The following is a 14,331-nucleotide window of genomic DNA, read 5'->3' on the forward strand; positions in this document are numbered from 1 at the left end:
ATGGATGACTATCCTTCAGGAAGGTGGAGTGTCCCCAACTCTGGGGACGAAGGAGTTTTTACAGATCATAGTAAATCAATAACTCATAGACGGTATGACATATACAGAATATCCTTACTTAAGATGAAAAACAAATTGTGCATTGCGATCTTTAATCAATAAAGAGCTAACAAATCAGCAGTGCAAACAAGATGAGAGAATCTTATTTCATCCTCAGTCACGGACTGAAGAGATATACCAGGCTGTGTTTTGTGGTTAAAAATTGCTCCCGGGATGGTGTGCTTGCGCACTATTGAGTAAGAAGGTCAGTGGAGACCAACTCACTGTTGGATTTGCAACACAGAAAGGACAAGTGGGTGGAACATAAAAGGGCACTCTACACAAATGTCAATTAATGCATTATTCTTCTACAAACTTCCTTTAGCAAGTAATTTGGTGGCTTTAAAGTCTCCGTTCTTCCTGTGGGAGCAAGAGGGAGACTTCTTGCTTTAGCTTTTCATTAAATGATGTTCAGAAGAAAACCTATCAACAAAGACTAAACACTTCACATTAAAACTAGAAGGCTTGACCCACCCTAATTAGCCCAAATCCTTTGAAATTTAACAACAAGAGGTCCTTTCTTTTCTCTTGCCAGTTAACTCTAAAAGACTGTTGGTGGAGAGTTACTCTTCAATTTCAAAAACTCCAGTGAGCACAGCACACAGGAGATACGCTAATTGGAGTCATCCTTTGAGTACCTGGAGCATTAGGGCCACGTAAGTGATGCTCATTTTATAGATGAGTCCTCTGGCACTCAGAAGGGTACATGGACATACCCAAGGTCATACAGTTGAAAGAGGCAAAGCTGGCATTCACGTCAAGTCAGTCTGAATTCGCAGTCTGTTCTCCTATGCATGACACCGCTAGCCGTAATTTGCCCAACCTAATTTTCCTCTGCATTCTCACATACCCTTCTCTTCTCATTTCCACCTATCTCCTAAGGCCCCAAATATGCCTTGTACTGTCCCATTGTTACAGTTTTCCACATGTAATTTCCTATGAGATTCTGCTATAAGCACTGTCTCCCCTAAATTCCTCTTGCTTCTGGTTGCTGCCAACAAGGCACTTCTATTGTCAGCTAGTTCCCATTTCTCTACACCACCTCTTGTTTTCACCCCCAAGTTAGATGTTGTCTGAGGGCAGAAACTGTGTGCCTAGTGTCTTAATCATCTCAGGCTACTATAACAAAATACCGCAGACTGGGCGGCTTAAACGACTGACATTTTCTCACAATTTTGGAGGCTGGGAGGTTCAAGATCAAGGTGCTGGCAGACTCAGTTTTTGGTGAGGGCCTTCCTCCTAGCTTGCACATGGCAGTCTTCTTGCTGTGTCCTTACGTGGTGGAGAGAGAAGGCTCTGGTTTCTTCCTCTGCTTACAAGGACACTAATCCCATCATGGGAGCTCCACTCTCGTTGATCAGGCTTAGGCTCATCTAAGCCTAATCAACTTCCAAACGTCTCACCTCCAAATACTGTCACATTGGATATTAGGATTTCAACATGTGAATTTTGGAAGAACACATTCAGTCCATAGCACCTAAGTAATATCTATTGAATGTGCATATTTTTGTGTCAATCACTGTTCCAAGCTCTCTATATTGATTTATTTATCACTATAACCCTATGAATATATTCTCTTGCCACCCCTGTCCTACAGATGGGAATGCAAAGGTGGTTAGTAACACGGCCCACACGGCATGTAGCTAATGAATGAACACAGGCCTTGTTGTTCCAAGGTCACACCCTCGGCTTTAACACTGCAGCATCTCTATATATCCATGCTAAAAAAGCACCCAGCTCAGTGCCTTAGACATGTGCTCAGTTGCTAAGTCACATCTGACTCTTTGCAATCCCATGGACTGTAGCCTGCCAGGCTCCTCTGTCCATGGGATTCTCCAGGCAAGAATACTGGAGTGGGTTGCCATTTCCTACTCCAAGGGATCTTCCTGACCCAGATTTCGAAGCCGCACTTCCTGCATCGCAGGCTTTCTTTTACCGCTGGGCCACTGGGACACCCCCCTAAGACATAGACAAAACCAAACCATTGCATAGTAGTTGGAATAACCACACACAATCAGACTCAGAGTTTGTGGTCTTAGTCAGCATCTGGTTCATCTGTTTAAACAGAAAAGATACAGAAAGGGGCAGTGTATGGCCGGGTGCGAGAGCTGGCCTTTTGTTGAGAAAACTGAAGGAAGAAAATTGTTGTTCCTCAACTGAGGGACTTGCTGACTACTTCATGGTTTTCCTTTCTTCTTTTTAAGCCACGCCCCTCCACAATACAAAAGTAGATTTAAAAGAAGCTCTTTCTTAACTACAAAGTCCTGGTTAACTGTCTCTCTTTTCTATCTGTACATGCTAAGTAACTTCAGTCGTGTCCGACTCTGTGCAACCCCATAGACAGCAGCCCACCAGGCTCCTCCATCCCTGGGATTCTCCAGGGAAGAACACTGGAGTGGGTTGCCATTTCCTTCTCCAGTGCATGAAAGTGAAAAGTTAAAGTGAAGTCGCTCAGTCGTGTCTGACTCTTAGTGACCCCATGGACTGCAGCCCACCAGGCTCCTCCATCCATGGGATTTTCCAGGCACGAGTACTAGAGTGGGGTGCCATTGCCTTCTCCGCTATCTGTACATACATATTTTAAAAGAAGCAGCTCTAAGGCAAGCTAGTTTCTTGATTGGTATTAAAATCAATGGATTTCAGAGAAAATCAGCCTTTCATTCATGCAAACATGTATGTAGCAACTGAAATATATGCAGTGGTCATGAACACCAAAATGTAAGGCAACACCCATGGAGACAGAGGGTGGCTTTTCACATGATGCAGAGTATATCACCACATGAAAAATATAAATAAGGAGTGATGGCAGCATGCAAAAGAATCAGAGATGGAGCTGAGGCTTTGAGGCTGAGAAGAATCAGTAACTACCTTCATCCAATACCACAACATGAGATGTGATGAAACCTTTGTCAAAATATCTTAATTATCATTATTATTAGTAGTAGTCATTTCTGTGACATACCTTCCAAGATTGCCAGAGGCATCAGCTAAGTTTGTTCATTAACTCTTTATCATGCATTCCCAAACTTAACTGTTGAGGCTGAAGCACTCCTAACCTAATTCCAGGTCTTCAACAAATAAATATCTATTTCCATCTCACAAATAAGCTGGAATTTCTCAAATCCCACCTTGTTTGCCACTCAGCAATACTTCCATGTACTAACACTTCTGTTCAAGACAGAAGACATTAATTAAATAATTAGCCTTGAGCTCAGACATGTAAACAAACACAATTCATGAATTTGTTAATTGTTCTTCCCTGCTGTGGACAGGAGCCATTGTTAGCGACAGTAATAATAGTGCTGACTCTGATTTCTGAGAGACACTTTGGATACAGGAGGCAAAATGAGCTCTCAGAGGTGGCAAAGGTGCTGAAGGGGAACACAGAGCATTCTCTGAAGATGACAATTATATGATAGCTCTGTTTTTACAGTCATGTGGAATACTGGTCCAAAAACAGTCTAGTGGATGGATAGGAGAATTTGCACCAAACACCAATGATTATTTTTGCCACACTTCCAGCACTCATAAAAAAAATAATTTCAATAATATCACACATTAAAAAAAGTCATGCTTTGAAAAATAATATACCAAGCATCAGCCCCTCCCCTTTCAGCAACAGGGAGATTTGATCTGAATAAAAAGGAAACTAGATGCTACAGATTGGTGTTCCAACGTTCCCCTAGGATTTCTTTATGAATGAACTATAAATAGCAGTTATCAGCAGACATGTGTATACCAGGCATGGAAGACAGACGCTGGTTGACAATGGGTTTCCAATAGGAAACACAAGGATAACTAGAAAGCAAACCAAAGTATTTTCTCTGCTATTTATTAACATGTCAATCACTGCTTCCTCCAAAAAATGTCATAAAATGCTATAAACATTTCTCCATGTTCTTCATTCACATGAAAACCCAATACTATTTTCTGTGCCATGTTAATGGCAGCTGATGGTGAATCTGTTGATGAATGAAGTGGTGTGTTCTGATTTTCAATGGCTGGATTGTAGGGTTTCTATCACTATAAACCTAGAAACAAGATCAAATTGAAACAAAACTGGGCCATTGGCCCCAGAAAGGCATGCTCTCTGTCAACCAAAAACAGACTCCTCCAAATGACAAATGTGGTATGGGGGACAGTCGGGGACATACACAGAAAGCGAGGGAAGGAAGAAGTGAGTGCAGGACAACATATCCCAGAAACATCAGATTTTCTCACAGAAATACAGAGGACAATGGGGCAAAGATAGGAACCTACAAACTCAAACTCAGGGGCCACCTCTCCCTTTAAGATACTTGAGATTGATAATCCCTGTTCTTTTTAATGTTCTTCAAACTTCAAGGCTCAAGTTGAATCCCATCTGCTCTAGGAAGCTGTCTGGTGTCACCACCTGTATGATGTGTTCCCCGCTGTCCTGAGAGCTCATAAGTTGAATTCTACCACAGTGATCCGTGCATCTGTCTTGATTCTCCAGCCAGACCATAAACTTCCGGAGGGCAGGAGCTGGGCTTCACACCCTTCAAATTCCCCCAGGACCTAGACATGGCATAACCCCTCACTGCAGATGCTCAAAACATGCCTGTAAAATTAATTAAGCAAATGACTTTTTTCTTTTTACTGAATTATAGTTTATTTACAATGTTGTACTGGTTTCAAGTGCACAGAAAAGTGATTCAGTTACACATATTAATATCTATTCCTTTGCTGGTTCTTTTCCATTACAAGCTATTACAAGATATTGAATATATTTCCCTGTACTATAGAGCAGGCCTTTGTTGCTTATCTATTTTACATATATAGTAGTGTATATCTGTGAATCCCATACTCCAAATTTATCTCTTCCCCTATTCCCCATCTGGTAACATCTGTGAGTCTATTGCTATTTTCTATATAAATTCATTTTTATCATTTTTTTAGGTTCTTCATATAAGTGATATCATATGATATTTGTCTTTGTCTGACTTCACTTAATATGAAAATCTCTAGGTCCATTCATGTTGCTGCAAGTGGCATTATTCCATTCTTCTTTATAGCTGAGTAATATTCCATTGTATATATGTACCACATTTTCTTTAACCATTCCTCTGTCAATGGACATTTAGGCTGCTTCCATGAATTTCTTCTAATAGTCATAGAACGTTTTTATTTTCTGCTTCTTGCTTTGGGGTCCTGGAACACTCTTGCCCCTCCCTTGATGGGTGGATTCTGATATGCCAAGATGCCTCCAAACTTAGATCAAGACTTAGCAATTACTCCAAGTGGCTTTCCCTCATGCCTTTATGTGTTTTATTGCCAGAAAAAGCTTAAAAAATTTCAAGAGAAAAGAGTTTAAAAATTTTTTTAGTGCTTAAAAAATGTGAGAAAATGAGGGAAATACCATGGGTAGAGTATTTTGCAAGTTGTGGTGGTCTGGCACTTGAATAAAATTCAAAATATATGACCAGCCAACCTGCTAACAGAACTTTCTCCCCACTTTCTAGCATTAGACTTTCCCACTGAGGTCCAACTAGATGAAGTGCATGTCCCTTTCCCTTCAAAATCAAGACAGTGCTAAACACAGTCCTCAAACCTTGAATAAATGAGTGAAGGAATGAGTAAGCAGGCACTTGGGAGCTGGGAATTCAAAACTGAGTGAAGCTCTCATCTCTACCCTCACAAAATACACAATCACTCAGCAAATATAAATCAAGACGCAGATATGAATATTGTTAAAGGCAGGGTAAGATTAAGTCCCAAAGCAAAAAAGAACAATATTGACCCATACAAAACAGGTCAGGTCATGAGGAAAGCCCATTGGAGTAATTGTTAAGTGTTGAGCTAAGTGTGGAGACACGTATCAGAATTCACCCACCAAATGAGGGGTAAGGGTATTCCAGGCCCCAAAAGCAAGAATTAGCACAGCCTAGTAAGAATGGCAGCCCACTCCAGTGTTCTTGCCTGGAGAATCCCAGGACGGGGGAGCCTGGTGGGCTGCCGTCTATGGGGTCACACAGAGTCGGACACGACTGAAGTGACTTAGCAGCAGCAGCAGCAGCAAGAACAGTCCAGGCTTTGCTCAGTGAAGATCTGGGTCCCAGTGTGATGTCAGCCTCTTACAAGATGGATGACTTTGTGTGACTCACTCTCTTCTTTGGAACCTCAGTTTATTTATCTTGAGGTAGGAAGGTTCACTGCCAGCTTCAGTGGACTCTCACATTAAATGCAATGCTGCAAAATTGCCTGGCAAAATATTTTGCAGAAGATTGAGGCTAAAGATCTTTGGGTGTATTTGGGGAAAAGCAATCAATGACGTATTTGCAAGAGAGACATACTATGGACCCAACTCTCACTGCCAACAATACAAGGGGAATGTGAACAGTCAGCACATTTCATTTCCTGTGAAAGCCCTCATGAAGTTGGTAGTCTAGTTGCCAGCACGCAAACACCAAGTGTGACCCAGGGTCAAAGGAAACTAGGGTGACCAGTCATTCAGATTTGACCCAGTAAGCTCCCAGGACCTGAGGCCTTCCATGCTAAAAAGGAAAAGTGTTAGTTGCTCAGTCATGTTCAACTCTTTGAGACCCCATGGACTGTAGCCCTCCAGGCTTCTCTGTCCATGGAATTCTTCAGGCAAGAATACTGGATTGGGTAGGCATTCCTGTCCCCAGATTTTCCTGACCCCGAGATTGAACCTGAGTCTCCTGCATTGCAGGCAGATTGTTTACCACCTGAGCCACCAAGGAAGCCCAAAGTCCTGAACAAAAGCATCACTGAGTTGGTGATCCTATTGGAGAGATTCAAGTTATTACAAGTTCTGCAAGAGCTCCAGGGAAGGAACTGGTACTAGAATCTATATAACTGGGAGACTTCGCGAAATAACGACTTTTTAAACCTCTACACTCAGCTATTTCTCCTTTCTATTCTCAGGATCCTGAACATTTTTTGGAAAGAAGATCCACTCTTCTTAAAACTCAAATTTAAACAGGACCCTGAGCTTTGAATATGAAACCTGGCTTTCAGGTTCTGTTGGGTATAGGCAAACGCTGTTTTTCTCATTTTGAAGATGGATAAACTGAGCTCCACAGACAGGTTAAACAACCTGTTCAAATCAACGACACAGCTGGAAATAAAACCCAGTTTCTTTACCTCCTGGTTCAGTATGTATTTTAGGATATATAACATAGGCTTCAAACAGTGTTTAAGTTCTATTTAACCTTAGTGGGGAATATTCCAATTAACATATCCACCCCCAGGGTGTTTCTCCCAGTTGAAATTTTCTTCCTTTTTTTCATAAAGTGGAGACACTCTCCCATCCCTCTTTCCCCAGTCCCCCTAACTAAAGCTGGCAAGTGTCTGTGGCTTTTTGGCTTTCTGCTCAGTTCAACTCAAGAGAAGCTTGAAATATATTCCATTTTTTGTAACAGTTAGGAGAGAACTGTTAAAGGGTGGGGAAGATCAATCACTTGTGAAAAATGCTAGGTGTCCCATTATGGTGTGATAAGTTCAGCTGCATAACATATGCATTTTTTTTCTCTCTGAATAAATGGCAGAAGTCAGTTCCCCATAAATTCAAAATGTATATTAGAACATGAAATCATATTTTAAGTAGATTTCACATATTGCTTCTCTTCATCATTCTAAATACCAAAGATTAAGCATGCCACTCGCTCTTGAGGTCTTTTCTCTTTTTTTTTAACTTTTGTTTAATCAGATATGAATAGTAGTTGGTAGCCTTTATTGTTCAGAACTACCTGAGAAGGAAAGGAAGAAAATAAACTCTGCTTACTCTCTCCGTTCCAAACAACATTTATTTTCACTATGACTGTTTCTAGGCTCTTTCAAAATGGCACTGTCACCCAAATGGTGAAACTGACCACAATACCTTTTCACAAAGCCAATCCCATTGCACCCATGTGTTGCTCCTTTGATACAAAACAGTCTCTTTGTTTTCATTTATATTAAACTCTTTCAAGGATCCCACACAGAGGCAATGTAGTATGGTGGTGAAGAATCAGATGCTGAAGCCAAGATCTTCAAGTTAAAGTCCCAGCTCTGTCACTTCCTAGCTCTGTTACCGTGGCCAAGATACTTAACCTTTCTGTAAAATCTTTCAGTTTCTGTAGAAGAAAAGTTAGCCACTTCTTTGAGCATCATCAATATCGTTCCCAGGAAAACTCTTCTACCGGACCCCTAGCCCCAAGTGCATCCATCACTACCGTTATGACCCAGCCCTCGGTGTCTTTTCTTCTTTGTTCTTCTCCTCTTAATTGATCTGCAAAGCTCACCATCTTCTTCTAGCAGCACACCCCTCCGTGGGCTCCTTTGCCTCTTCCTCTAGACATCTTCTCAACTCCATTTCCTTTTTCTCCTAGAAACTCTCACCTGAGCTTTAAATAACATCCTAAACGTGTGCCCTTAACAGTGACTGTTGCTTTGAACTGGCTCATATACCTCCCTTCTGTCCCCTCCACTTGGATGATTGACATACCTCTCATTGGTAACCTAAGCCTAGATGTCTCCCTGAATGCACTCCCCCAGGCTCCTTCCCTCCTCAGTAAGTGGCATGACCATGCATTCTGTGGCTCAGTTTCAAAGCCCAGGAGTCAGTCTTAATTCTTCTCTTCCTTACATCTTCCCAGATCCACACTCCAAGACCTCGACCTCCCGAATCTGCCCTGATCTGACCACATCTCTCCACTTTCATCCCTACTATCTTAGATTTGACCTAGATCTCTATGGTGTCTTCTTCAGTTCTTGCCCCTATACTCCGCCCAACAGTTTTCTCTCTACTCTGCAGCCACAGAATTCAGAAGAAAATAAAGAACAAATTTGATCTCGTCACTTCCCAGTTTAATGACCCGCCTTTCTCCGGTGGTCTCCTCTTAAATCTAGAATAAACTCCTGTCTCTTTACCCTGACCTTGTCAAAGGCCACCATGTGTTAGCCCCTGTCTACCTCCCCTGACTTTCCCTCCCCTGATCCTCGTACATGTACACTCTCTACTTCCTTCTGTTCTGTAAACAGCCCAAGCCTATTTCTACCTTAGGAAATCTTCGCAATAGCTGCCTCTGAGCAGAATATTCTCTTCTGCCCCTCCCAAACCCCACCCCCGCCCCCAGCCAGCATCACTCAGGTATCTATTCAACAGTAACATCTCCGAAGAAATTTCCCTGCCATTTTACCTACAATAGCCTCAGCATCAGTCACTTTCTATGACATTATCCAGCTTTATTTTTGTCACAAACTTCATCACTGTCTGAAATATTATTTCTTTGTTACTCATGTATTACCGTCATCCCCCAAATTCCATGAGAGTAGGCACCTTGTCTAGCTCAGAATCCTATTTCCAATATTTAAAAAAAGACCAAGCACATATTATGCTTTCCATAAATATGTATTGGATGAATGAATGAATAGCAAACTTTTTAAATCTCTTAATTCCCCGAACTCATCCACATTACATTGGTGAGATGTTTTGCAGGCCGAGATAATTATATTGCAATTAGCCTGAAAGAAAGGCATTTAAGTTGCAAGTTAACAAGCAGATGAATGAGTGTGCTGAGGACACTGGCCACTTGTTCATTGTCTGCAGAGTGAAATAAACAAGTGAAATCTGGCTGAAATTATTGTGGGACAGCTTGACTTGATGTAAGAAAAATCTTTTTGATTTGAGGGTCATGAATAATTGAGGGAAGCTATAAAGAAAGGTGCTGACATTCAATTCTTAAAGCACTTGACAAACAATAGCCAATGATTTGCCTTAAATGCTTCAGTAATTTGTTAATGTATTGTCATTATTAGTGGGTTACATAACCTATAACACACACATATTTCATCCGTTCTCAGATGCACATTTGCCCATCTCTGATATCAGAATGTATCTTACAGTTGATAGTGCATGATGGTTAAATTGACAGCACCTTTTCTTAGTGGTATATAAAATGATGGTACTTAATAGACGGCATCTTAGACTCAATGAAGTATAGTGATTTATTATAAGTTTCATTTTTTGGATGCTGGGCAAGCACTTCCAAGTGTTATCTTATCAATCTTCTCAAGAATCCCATAGAATAGGTAACATTAGACCTATTTTATAACTAACAAAGGAACATGGAGATTAAGTAAATTTCTAAAATCATACAGCTTCTAAGTGCTACAGCCTAGAATTTAATCCAGATCTACCCAACTCTTAAGCCAGTTCTCATCATTCTGACATGATAATTATTAATTTTTAGATAACATTCAGTACATAAAATACAAACCCATAAACAAGTCACATGGCAGATTTTCAATTCATGTTAGTTCCCTTCCTCCCTTCTCTTTAACATTTGCCTAAATGTGAGAGCATGCACTGTGCTCTGATTCCATGATTTATGTAAAACCTCTTACGAGGCAAGCATTGGCAGTCAGAGTCTGAGGTCTGGTTTTTTTGAAAAGATCTGAGCCCATATCAAAGGCAGCAAGTTAGCTTGGAAATCAGTGGGACCATATCATGATTGGGCTGCTGAAGGACCACTCCCTGATGAACAGGGCTGAGCAGAAGAGCCAAATTAACTCCCTGCCTCAGTCTTGACTCAGTGGGATGCTAACAAGATGAGACTTTGGAAGCAGGTGGGTCAGATGTACCAGAACAAGCATAGGAGGTAGAGCACAGCAGGAAATGCATTGGCTTTCGAGTCTGACCATCTCAGGCTCAAATCCCAACTCCTCTTCTTAATGTCTCTGGGCCTTAGTCACATTTCTAAATTAGAGAAGGTGCAATATCGGCTATAAGACTGTGGTAATGATATGCTAAGGTCACAAATTATTGTACACTTTCTGTGTGCATGTGAGATATATCATTGAACAAAACATAAATATCCCCGCTTTCATCTGGCTTACATTTTTAGCAACGAGTGCTAATGGTGCAGTGTCCAGCGTATTACCTGGTGATTCATAAATAATGCACGGGCTGCATACAGTCATTTCAGTCGTGTCTGACTCTTTGCAACCCCATGGACTGTACCCCGCCAGGCTCCTCTGTCCATGGGATTCTCCAGGCAGGAATACTGGAATGGGTTGCCATTTCCAACCCAGGGATCAAACCCGCATCTCTTATGTCTCCTGCATTGGCAGGTGGGTTCTTGACCACTAGTGCCACCTGGAAGCCCTTCATAAATAATAGTCACTGTCAAACTATGTAAAGAAGTATTCACATTGGATATTATGGTTCGACCTGGTGTCTAGTTGAAATTCGGCCAGTAATTCTTAATGAAGAACCAAGCTGATGGCATCTCAAGGACCTGGCGCCTAGGTCTCCTCTGTCAAGAACCTTCTTCCTCAGGATCACTATGTGTCTGCCTCCTCGTCATGCCAGATCTGGTCCATGCCACCTCTCAAAGAGGAGGTGCTGCCTAAACCAGCCTCTTCCTCCTGCCCTAGCCCCATGTCTCTATCACTTCATCTCAGTTATTTGCTTCAGAGGCCTTACCACAATCTGAAATTCTCACTTTTAATCATGTTTGCTTGTTCACTTTATCACTGTCCTATCTTCTACTAGAATGTAAGCTCCCTGAGCACAGAGACCCATGTTCTTTGCACCTAGAACAGGCCCTGGTACTTAATATTTGCATGAATTGGCATCAATGATACAGCTTACATTGCTAGAAAAGAGCTGTAGTGTGAAAACATAGTGGGTCAAGGAGAAAACTGGGGACCTCCCGAGCAGACATTCAAATTTTACTACCAGCAGCCAAAGCATTGCAGAGTTGGCAGAAGGCTTCAGAGGCTGGCTTCCAGACCCTGGAAAGACAAATCACTTCATTTCATTGAGACCTGTAAACTCTTAGAATCAAAGTGTTCATATCACTGAATGCTGAAGACAACAAAACCAGTGGGAGAATAGGAATAGGACTGAGGTAAGAGACGATGAATTTACGCCTGCTTGATCATGGTGCTCCTCTGAGACAGCAAGCATGGCAACTAAGAGAAACGAATTCATATGGTTCACATGGCTCTTATTTAGCCTCAAAAAACCCTTCTGACAATATTTCAAGTCCAGGGTCACTAAAACACTGAGTCAACCTGGGATTGTGGGAACTAGCCTGACAAGGAAAGGGGATCAATGAGTCAACAAGAAATGTATTGAACATGTAGTATATACCTAACCTGTGTCAAGTGTATTGGCTTAAAGACAAGACAGAATACAACAAGAGCACCAGAGGTGATGCTGACATTGGCCATCTCTAATATTTTTATAAGTGATCCAATGTAGTTAGCATGCACCCAATTCTCCAGCTCTGCTGAACAAACAAACTCTTCAGGTTAATGAAATACTGAGCTGATTGAATAAAGGGGCAGGAGGAGTTCACAATGCTTTCCAGTGCACAGAAGAAAAGCAAAGGAGGAGTTTGTGAATGCAGAAAACTGTTGAACAGGCAGGCGTGCTCCTGGGGTCAGTGGACTGAACAGTTATGGAGGGCAAGGGCCTTATCATGTTTTTTGTCACTGCATCCAGGGCCTAGCACATACCACATACTAATTTGGTGAAATAGAAGGGAAAAGGCACTAGACAGCTATATCCTCCATTAGATTTCAAGGCAGAGGTGAGGGAGAGTATCAGGAGGAGGAGGAGTGAAACTGTGCTCACAGCCAGCCTTCTTTCTTGATTACTGAGACCTGAGCAAGACAGTGCATTGACTGAGCAGCAGGCAAGACCCCTGATCTCATGACAATGGAGACGAAGTGGGACAGAGAGAAGAAAGTGGTAGCTTCCACCCTGAATAAAGTGGCCAACCCGCAAAGTCTTTATCAATAAAGGTGAGAACATTTAGAAAACTCAAGACTGTTTCCCATTAGTCTGACAACGCAGAACATCCAAGAATATTCATTTATTGCATGATCTACAATAAACATTTGACAAATTTGATATCACTGGGCTTTAATATTGTAGTGCTTTGTTACCAGAGCTCAGCAGTGACACTGTTTACAGTCTGATTTCCTAACTTCAAGAGGCACCCCAGACAGAAACCTGAAACTTAAACAAAAGCATGGGAGGAGAAAAAGCAAAACCGTTTCATCAGGAATGGGCTCTTCTGGTTCTTTCAAATGTTCTCCTTCCTGATGCCAAAAACCAGGTGTTCTCTGGGAGGAGTAACTACGGATGATATGATAGGAGATGGCAGAGATGTTCTAACTAGTGAGCCTTGCTGTGCCTTTAGAGTGAAAAGTCAAAGCGGGGACTGAGCCAAATCTTCTTCCAGACCTGGAGGAAGGCAAGAACAGGAAAGCTGTGGGTGTGGATTCCTCAGAACACGAGGGAAGCAACTGCTGGCTGCAGAATGAGTGATTAAAAAGTTTGTCAAAGAGCCAGAGCTACCCTCCAACTAAATGGTTTCCAAGTCCTAGTGGCTGGTCCTCAATGGGAAGAGCATGATCGAGAATTGTAGTGGTCAAGAGGCAAGAACACAGCACCATTAAATGGCCCAGGTCCTCCCTTAGCACACAGATCGAAAATACCAGACTCTTGATTATTTTATTCAAGAGTGCCCCTTCTCAGGACTGGCCACATGTTCTCATACCTTTGAGCATTCGCTTGTGTTCTTAATTCTAGCCTGTTCTCACCTAGAAGGTCCAACTCAACACAGTTCTAATCCCTGCCTTCAAGATGCAGTACATATTCCATGCCAGAGGAGCACAGGCTTTGGAGTAGGACACAGACCAGCTCCATCTCACATGAGACATGTGCCTACGGGAAGCCACTTACCTCCCCCCAGCCATTCTCCTCACCTGGAAAATGGGGCTGACAGGATCTATTTCATTCATGGAGTTATAAATACCATGAGAGAATTAGAAAGGAGAATAGAGGCTGGACAGGCAGCAAATTCTAAATCAGCCCTGCAGGAGGTTTTGATTTAGCCCACAGTGGAATATGAAGGAGTAGCTAAGGGAAATAGGCAGTTTTCAGAGGTGCAGACGGTAACTTTGGAGGCCAGGGAAGACATTGGCAGGGAGCTATCATGTCACTGAGGACCAGTCATTACCCAGGGCACTGGGAGATGACAAGGTGAGCAAAAATATGACCCATTCAGTCATAAGCTTCCATTTCAATGAAAAGAAATGGCCTTTGGAGCCAGGCCCATCTGGGAGTGAATTTCAGCTCAGCCATATTCTAACAACTGGTCTTGGGCAAGTGATTCAAACTCACCAAGGCTATTTCCTTAGCTGTAAGATGAGGTTAGCATTAGCTACTTCTCAGCATTTTTCTAAAGA

Source organism: Budorcas taxicolor, chromosome 6, assembly GCF_023091745.1.
Source record: "Budorcas taxicolor isolate Tak-1 chromosome 6, Takin1.1, whole genome shotgun sequence".
In the NCBI taxonomy this organism is placed as follows: Eukaryota; Metazoa; Chordata; class Mammalia; order Artiodactyla; family Bovidae; genus Budorcas; species Budorcas taxicolor.